This window comes from Lissotriton helveticus, chromosome 1_2 (genome assembly GCF_964261635.1).
Source record: "Lissotriton helveticus chromosome 1_2, aLisHel1.1, whole genome shotgun sequence".
NCBI lineage: Eukaryota > Metazoa > Chordata > Amphibia > Caudata > Salamandridae > Lissotriton > Lissotriton helveticus.
In genome coordinates, this window is record NC_136058.1 from 339,691,035 (window position 1) to 339,697,034 (window position 6,000).

A 6,000-nucleotide genomic window follows, 5' to 3' on the forward strand; every position below is an offset into this window, starting at 1 on the left:
TGGCTGCCACAGATTTCTATCCTAAATGTATTAAGATTGCCAAGATTAATCATCACTTTGATGGCTTAAACAAGTAAGATTCTTTGGTTCTATAAGCATCAAAAATGAGATAGCCCCATTTCATGGGGTTTTCCAAGGCACACGTCTCACAGTTTAAGTGGGGTTCGTATCCCAGTTGCATGGCATATCTCTTCCTTAATACTGACAGCCAGCCTAGTTTTCTGCCAAAATCCAAGATAAGCATGGCAAAAGTCTGGAGATGCCGGGGATTGAACCCGGGGCCTCATACATGCAAAGCATGCGCTCTACCACTGAGCTACATCCCCTTGTATGCCAAGTTTTACTGTATGCATGGAAACCCTGAATGTAAGTGTCTGCCAAGTCAACCCACTTGACACTGCAGCATAAAGTCTCAGTCAGGAAAATCCTTAAGCCTCGCACCTGGATTATCTTCCTGGTCTATAGTCTTGTTTAGAGATGCTTGTGTGCAGCCTTCTTAGCGCAGTAGGCAGCGCGTCAGTCTCATAATCTGAAGGTCCTGAGTTCGATCCTCAGAGAGGGCATTTATTTCCTCCTTTTGGCAAGCAAAATTCTCAGATTTTCTTGAAAAGTGGAAACTATGCCTATTTCAAACAATATTTTTCAATGCAACCTATTTAAGTGGGGTTCTGACCCCCCAACTGCCTGAGAAACCTCAACTTTCCACAAGGTGGCAGGCTAGCCTTCTGGAAAAAGCCGAGATACAGAACAGCGACTCCCGGAGATGCCGGGGATTGAACCCGGGGCCTCATACAAACGAAGCATGCGCTCTACCACTGAGCTACATCCCCTCCACTGCCCTCTAAAGTTTTGCTGGATGCAAGGAGACTCTGGAGCCCACGGACTGCAAAGTCTCGATTTGAGACTAGAATGTAAAGTGTCAGGCATGAAATTGCCCACGCCTTACGTGAGGGCTGTCTTCATGGAGCATATACTTAGTGCAATCAGGGTTCGATTCTCCGGCAGGGCTTTTATTTGCTCAGTTTGGAATGCAAAACTTCTCAGGATTTCCCCAAATGTGTAAACTGTTGGTCTACTTTCCAGCTTGCTCAGCCTTTCGGGGGATGATTCCATTGGCTATGCCCTCTTGCCCATCGGTGGACACTCAAATTGAAGGCAAGTCACAGTGTGATTGGCTGCCAAGCAGCTACCGTGGTGCAATGCAATTGGAAGTCTGCCAAGGGCATACATGTACTAATGCAATGCTTTGGTAGCAGTTTTGATCAGCAGGTTTCCATTACTGTTCTTCACGCCTCCCCTAGCGATGACTATGTCATCAATTCCCTTTGAAAGCAGATAGAGTACGCTTCTTTTCCAGTATTTATCGAAGCTCGGGGACTTTTTCATAATCAACGGAAGGTATTGTTGATTAACAGCAAAAGACATGGAAATGAAACCACAAAATTCTTCGAGCCGGATTTGAACCAGCGACCTAAGGATGCCCGAATTAATGCTACAGTCCTCCGCTCTACCAACTGAGCTATCGAAGGAGGGGTAGCAGAAGCTCATAGCACTGAAATTACCTCTCGCTCAAGAAAGGTTGTGGGGGGTGGGGACCAGGAGCAGACAGATGAAAATCATCAATATTAATCGCGGCTCCCTCTCAAAGCTACCACTTCTGAGAGCACACTGTGAGTTACGTCTTATCACCTCAAAGGAGGATTTCACACCAAAGTGGATGTTCCGTCTTGGCTTGGTGAAAAGCAGGGGCGCCGCAATGATGAATTTTACAGAAAGGAAAGGAACTTTGATACAAAGACCTTAGGAAGCATTGGTGGCAAATGGATGGAAGCCTTTAACCGTGAGAAAAATGACAGAAAGTTATGGGAGTCATTACCACGCACCCAGCTTCAAGAACATGCATTTTGGGTTCATTTTTGAAAGGAAAGAGAATGGAAAAATCAGTAGAGTAAAGGCAACATATTCAGTTTTTCTTGAAGCTACTGTAGAGAGTCTCTGGTTTAGAGGAAGAACCCTTACCAATGACCAAGATGGCTGCCACAGATTTCTATCCTAAATGTATTAAGATTGCCAAGATTAATCATCACTTTGATGGCTTAAACAAGTAAGATTCTTTGGTTCTATAAGCATCAAAAATGAGATTGCCCCATTTCATGGGGTTTTCCAAGGCACACGTCTCACAGTTTAAGTGGGGTTCGTATCCCAGTTGCATGGCATATCTCTTCCTTAATACTGACAGCCAGCCTAGTTTTCCGCCAAAATCCAAGATAAGCATGGCAAAAGTCTGGAGATGCCGGGGATTGAACCCGGGGCCTCATACATGCAAAGCATGCGCTCTACCACTGAGCTACATCCCCTCCACTGCCCTCTAAAGTTTTGCTGGATGCAAGGAGACTCTGGAGCCCACGGACTGCAAAGTCTCGATTTGAGACTAGAATGTAAAGTGTCAGGCATGAAATTGCCCACGCCTTACGTGAGGGCTGTCTTCATGGAGCATATACTTAGTGCAATCAGGGTTCGATTCTCCGGCAGGGCTTTTATTTGCTCAGTTTGGAATGCAAAACTTCTCAGGATTTCCCCAAATGTGTAAACTGTTGGTCTACTTTCCAGCTTGCTCAGCCTTTCGGGGGATGATTCCATTGGCTATGCCCTCTTGCCCATCGGTGGACACTCAAATTGAAGGCAAGTCACAGTGTGATTGGCTGCCAAGCAGCTACCGTGGTGCAATGCAATTGGAAGTCTGCCAAGGGCATACATGTACTAATGCAATGCTTTGGTAGCAGTTTTGATCAGCAGGTTTCCTTTACTGTTCTTCACGCCTCCCCTAGCGATGACTATGTCATCAATTCCCTTTGAAAGCAGATAGAGTACGCTTCTTTTCCAGTATTTATCGAAGCTCGGGGACTTTTTCATAATCAACGGAAGGTATTGTTGATTAACAGCAAAAGACATGGAAATGAAACCACAAAATCCTTCGAGCCGGATTTGAACCAGCGACCTAAGGATGCCCGAATTAATGCTACAGTCCTCCGCTCTACCAACTGAGCTATCGAAGGAGGGGTAGCAGAAGCTCATAGCACTGAAATTACCTCTCGCTCAAGAAAGGTTGTGGGGGGTGGGGACCAGGAGCAGACAGATGAAAATCATCAATATTAATCGCGGCTCCCTCTCAAAGCTACCACTTCTGAGAGCACACTGTGAGTTACGTCTTATCACCTCAAAGGAGGATTTCACACCAAAGTGGATGTTCCGTCTTGGCTTGGTGAAAAGCAGGGGCGCCGCAATGATGAATTTTACAGAAAGGAAAGGAACTTTGATACAAAGACCTTAGGAAGCATTGGTGGCAAATGGATGGAAGCCTTTAACCGTGAGAAAAATGACAGAAAGTTATGGGAGTCATTACCACGCACCCAGCTTCAAGAACATGCATTTTGGGTTCATTTTTGAAAGGAAAGAGAATGGAAAAATCAGTAGAGTAAAGGCAACATATTCAGTTTTTCTTGAAGCTACTGTAGAGAGTCTCTGGTTTAGAGGAAGAACCCTTACCAATGACCAAGATGGCTGCCACAGATTTCTATCCTAAATGTATTAAGATTGCCAAGATTAATCATCACTTTGATGGCTTAAACAAGTAAGATTCTTTGGTTCTATAAGCATCAAAAATGAGATTGCCCCATTTCATGGGGTTTTCCAAGGCACACGTCTCACAGTTTAAGTGGGGTTCGTATCCCAGTTGCATGGCATATCTCTTCCTTAATACTGACAGCCAGCCTAGTTTTCTGCCAAAATCCAAGATAAGCATGGCAAAAGTCTGGAGATGCCGGGGATTGAACCCGGGGCCTCATACATGCAAAGCATGCACTCTACCACTGAGCTACATCCCCTTGTATGCCAAGTTTTACTGTATGCATGGAAACCCTGAATGTAAGTGTCTGCCAAGTCAACCCACTTGACACTGCAGCATAAAGTCTCAGTCAGGAAAATCCTTAAGCCTCGCACCTGGATTATCTTCCTGGTCTATAGTCTTGTTTAGAGATGCTTGTGTGCAGCCTTCTTAGCGCAGTAGGCAGCGCGTCAGTCTCATAATCTGAAGGTCCTGAGTTCGATCCTCAGAGAAGGCATTTATTTCCTCCTTTTGGCAAGCAAAATTCTCAGATTTTCTTGAAAAGTGGAAACTATGCCTATTTCAAACAATATTTTTCAATGCAACCTATTTAAGTGGGGTTCTGACCCCCCAACTGCCTGAGAAACCTCAACTTTCCACAAGGTGGCAGGCTAGCCTTCTGGAAAAAGCCAAGATACAGAACAGCGACTCCTGGAGATGCCGGGGATTGAACCCGGGGCCTCATACATGCGAAGCATGTGCTCTACCACTGAGCTACATCCCCTCCACTGCCCTCTAAAGTTTTGCTGGATGCAAGGAGACTCTGGAGCCCACGGACTGCAAAGTCTCGATTTGAGACTAGAATGTAAAGTGTCAGGCATGAAATTGCCCACGCCTTACGTGAGGGCTGTCTTCATGGAGCATATACTTAGTGCAATCAGGGTTCGATTCTCCGGCAGGGCTTTTATTTGCTCAGTTTGGAATGCAAAACTTCTCAGGATTTCCCCAAATGTGTAAACTGTTGGTCTACTTTCCAGCTTGCTCAGCCTTTCGGGGGATGATTCCATTGGCTATGCCCTCTTGCCCATCGGTGGACACTCAAATTGAAGGCAAGTCACAGTGCGATTGGCTGCCAAGCAGCTACCGTGGTGCAATGCAATTGGAAGTCTGCCAAGGGCATACATGTACTAATGCAATGCTTTGGTAGCAGTTTTGATCAGCAGGTTTCCATTACTGTTCTTCACGCCTCCCCTAGCGATGACTATGTCATCAATTCCCTTTGAAAGCAGATAGAGTACGCTTCTTTTCCAGTATTTATCGAAGCTCGGGGACTTTTTCATAATCAACGGAAGGTATTGTTGATTAACAGCAAAAGACATGGAAATGAAACCACAAAATTCTTCGAGCCGGATTTGAACCAGCGACCTAAGGATGCCCGAATTAATGCTACAGTCCTCCGCTCTACCAACTGAGCTATCGAAGGAGGGGTAGCAGAAGCTCATAGCACTGAAATTACCTCTCGCTCAAGAAAGGTTGTGGGGGGTGGGGACCAGGAGCAGACAGATGAAAATCATCAATATTAATCGCGGCTCCCTCTCAAAGCTACCACTTCTGAGAGCACACTGTGAGTTACGTCTTATCACCTCAAAGGAGGATTTCACACCAAAGTGGATGTTCCGTCTTGGCTTGGTGAAAAGCAGGGGCGCCGCAATGATGAATTTTACAGAAAGGAAAGGAACTTTGATACAAAGACCTTAGGAAGCATTGGTGGCAAATGGATGGAAGCCTTTAACCGTGAGAAAAATGACAGAAAGTTATGGGAGTCATTACCACGCACCCAGCTTCAAGAACATGCATTTTGGGTTCATTTTTGAAAGGAAAGAGAATGGAAAAATCAGTAGAGTAAAGGCAACATATTCAGTTTTTCTTGAAGCTACTGTAGAGAGTCTCTGGTTTAGAGGAAGAACCCTTACCAATGACCAAGATGGCTGCCACAGATTTCTATCCTAAATGTATTAAGATTGCCAAGATTAATCATCACTTTGATGGCTTAAACAAGTAAGATTCTTTGGTTCTATAAGCATCAAAAATGAGATTGCCCCATTTCATGGGGTTTTCCAAGGCACACGTCTCACAGTTTAAGTGGGGTTCGTATCCCAGTTGCATGGCATATCTCTTCCTTAATACTGACAGCCAGCCTAGTTTTCTGCCAAAATCCAAGATAAGCATGGCAAAAGTCTGGAGATGCCGGGGATTGAACCCGGGGCCTCATACATGCAAAGCATGCGCTCTACCACTGAGCTACATCCCCTTGTATGCCAAGTTTTACTGTATGCATGGAAACCCTGAATGTAAGTGTCTGCCAAGTCAACCCACTTGACACTGCAGCATAAAGT

General features: G+C 45.2%; 11 non-coding genes across 11 annotated transcripts; 2 read left to right on the forward strand and 9 right to left on the reverse strand.

Annotated features, from left to right (window-relative positions):
- Window positions 1–254: 254 nt before the first annotated feature.
- On the reverse strand, window positions 255–326 carry TRNAA-UGC (transfer RNA alanine (anticodon UGC)). The gene has a single exon. It is a non-coding gene; the product is annotated as a tRNA-Ala (tRNA).
- Window positions 327–490: 164 nt separating this feature from the next.
- On the forward strand, window positions 491–563 carry TRNAM-CAU (transfer RNA methionine (anticodon CAU)). The gene has a single exon. It is a non-coding gene; the product is annotated as a tRNA-Met (tRNA).
- A 195-nt stretch (window positions 564–758) lies between these two features.
- On the reverse strand, window positions 759–830 carry TRNAT-CGU (transfer RNA threonine (anticodon CGU)). The gene has a single exon. It is a non-coding gene; the product is annotated as a tRNA-Thr (tRNA).
- Window positions 831–1,443: 613 nt separating this feature from the next.
- Window positions 1,444–1,529, reverse strand: TRNAY-GUA (transfer RNA tyrosine (anticodon GUA)). Its single transcript is given in 2 exon segments — window positions 1,444–1,479; window positions 1,493–1,529. It is a non-coding gene; the product is annotated as a tRNA-Tyr (tRNA).
- A 756-nt stretch (window positions 1,530–2,285) lies between these two features.
- TRNAA-UGC (transfer RNA alanine (anticodon UGC)) lies at window positions 2,286–2,357 on the reverse strand. The gene has a single exon. It is a non-coding gene; the product is annotated as a tRNA-Ala (tRNA).
- Window positions 2,358–2,970: 613 nt separating this feature from the next.
- TRNAY-GUA (transfer RNA tyrosine (anticodon GUA)) lies at window positions 2,971–3,056 on the reverse strand. Its single transcript is given in 2 exon segments — window positions 2,971–3,006; window positions 3,020–3,056. It is a non-coding gene; the product is annotated as a tRNA-Tyr (tRNA).
- A 756-nt stretch (window positions 3,057–3,812) lies between these two features.
- On the reverse strand, window positions 3,813–3,884 carry TRNAA-UGC (transfer RNA alanine (anticodon UGC)). The gene has a single exon. It is a non-coding gene; the product is annotated as a tRNA-Ala (tRNA).
- Window positions 3,885–4,048: 164 nt separating this feature from the next.
- TRNAM-CAU (transfer RNA methionine (anticodon CAU)) lies at window positions 4,049–4,121 on the forward strand. Its single transcript has one exon. It is a non-coding gene; the product is annotated as a tRNA-Met (tRNA).
- Window positions 4,122–4,316: 195 nt separating this feature from the next.
- Window positions 4,317–4,388, reverse strand: TRNAA-CGC (transfer RNA alanine (anticodon CGC)). The gene has a single exon. It is a non-coding gene; the product is annotated as a tRNA-Ala (tRNA).
- Window positions 4,389–5,001: 613 nt separating this feature from the next.
- Window positions 5,002–5,087, reverse strand: TRNAY-GUA (transfer RNA tyrosine (anticodon GUA)). Its single transcript is given in 2 exon segments — window positions 5,002–5,037; window positions 5,051–5,087. It is a non-coding gene; the product is annotated as a tRNA-Tyr (tRNA).
- Window positions 5,088–5,843: 756 nt separating this feature from the next.
- Window positions 5,844–5,915, reverse strand: TRNAA-UGC (transfer RNA alanine (anticodon UGC)). Its single transcript has one exon. It is a non-coding gene; the product is annotated as a tRNA-Ala (tRNA).
- Window positions 5,916–6,000: the final 85 nt, after the last annotated feature.